Source organism: Neofelis nebulosa, chromosome 12 (assembly GCF_028018385.1).
Source record: "Neofelis nebulosa isolate mNeoNeb1 chromosome 12, mNeoNeb1.pri, whole genome shotgun sequence".
Lineage (NCBI taxonomy): Eukaryota > Metazoa > Chordata > Mammalia > Carnivora > Felidae > Neofelis > Neofelis nebulosa.
In genome coordinates this window covers 28,128,861-28,130,331 of record NC_080793.1, presented here as the reverse complement: position 1 = coordinate 28,130,331, position 1,471 = coordinate 28,128,861, and positions in this window count along the sequence as shown.

The window sequence follows — 1,471 nt, the reverse complement described above, 5'->3', positions numbered from 1 at the left end:
AACACTTTTTAGAGCATTTATTACTTTTGTAATTGGAAACAATTCTATTTTTGAAAGGCTGAGGAAACAATAGAAAATGTTCATGATAGTAATTTAAGCAAAATAAATCACAAAACATTTCAAAATAACTGTTTATAAGCATTATCTACATCTACATAATCTTACAAATACATAGAAAAATATCTGGAAAATATAAACTATACTCATCAACAGTGGTGTAGGAGGTGAAATTTGGGAAGACTTTTTGTTTCTCAATACAATTCTAGAGTATTTAATTTTTTTTAAAGCACGTATATCAAGAAAAGAAATATATACATCCATCTTTATTTTTTTAATTTTTTAAATTTAATTTTAAGTAATCTCTACACCCAATGTGGGGCTCCAACTCACGACCCCGAGATTAAGAATTGCATACTCTACTGACTGAGCCAGCCAGGCACCCCTAAATATCCGTCTTTAAAAATAATACTTATTAGGGGCACCTGGGTGGCTCAATTGGTTAAGTGTCCAACTATTGATTTTAGATTAGTTCATGATCTCACACTTTGAGATCAAGCCTCACGTCAGGCTCTGCACTGACAGTATGGAGCCTGCTTAAGATTCTTTCTCTCACTCTCTCTGCCCCTTCCCTGTACTCTCTCACTCTCTCTCTCTCAAAATAAATAAGTAAACATTAAAAATAATAATATTTATTAAAATGTTTTCAATGACCTAGTTAAATGTTTATAAAAAGCCGAATGTCAAATTACAGAAAAAATATGATCTCAGGTTCAGGAATAAAACATACAAAAACAAAGACCAAGAAAATATCAAAATATGAAGTGATGTACCACCTTGTACCTGTCAGAGTGGTTAAAATTAACAACACAAGAAACAAGTGTTGTAGAGGATGCAGAGAAAGGGGAAACTTTTGCACTATTGGTGGGAATGCAAACTGGTGCAACCACTCTGGAAAACAGTATGGAGGTTCCTCAAAAAGTTAAAAATAGAACTACCCTATGATCCAGCAATTGCACGACTAAGGTATTTACCCAAAGGATACAAAATACAGATTTGAAGGGGTTCATGCACCCCAATGTTTATAGCAGCATTATCAACAATAGCCAAATTATGGAAAGAGCCCAAGTGCCCATAAATTAATGAGTGGATAAAGAAGATGTGGTATGTATATACAATGGAATATTACTCAGCCATCAAAAAGAATGAAATCTTGCTATTTGCAATGACATAGGTAGAGCTGGAGTGTATTATGCTAAGCGAAATAAGTCAGGCAGAGAAAGACAAATATCACATGATTTCACTCATATGTGGAATATAAGAAACAAAACAGATGAACGTATGGGAAGGGGGAAAAAAAGAGAGAGAGGGAACAAACCATTAACAATAGAGAACAAACTGAAGGTTGCCGGAGGGGAGGTCGGTGAGGGATGGGCTAGGTGGATGATGGGTGCTAAGGAGGGCACTTATGATG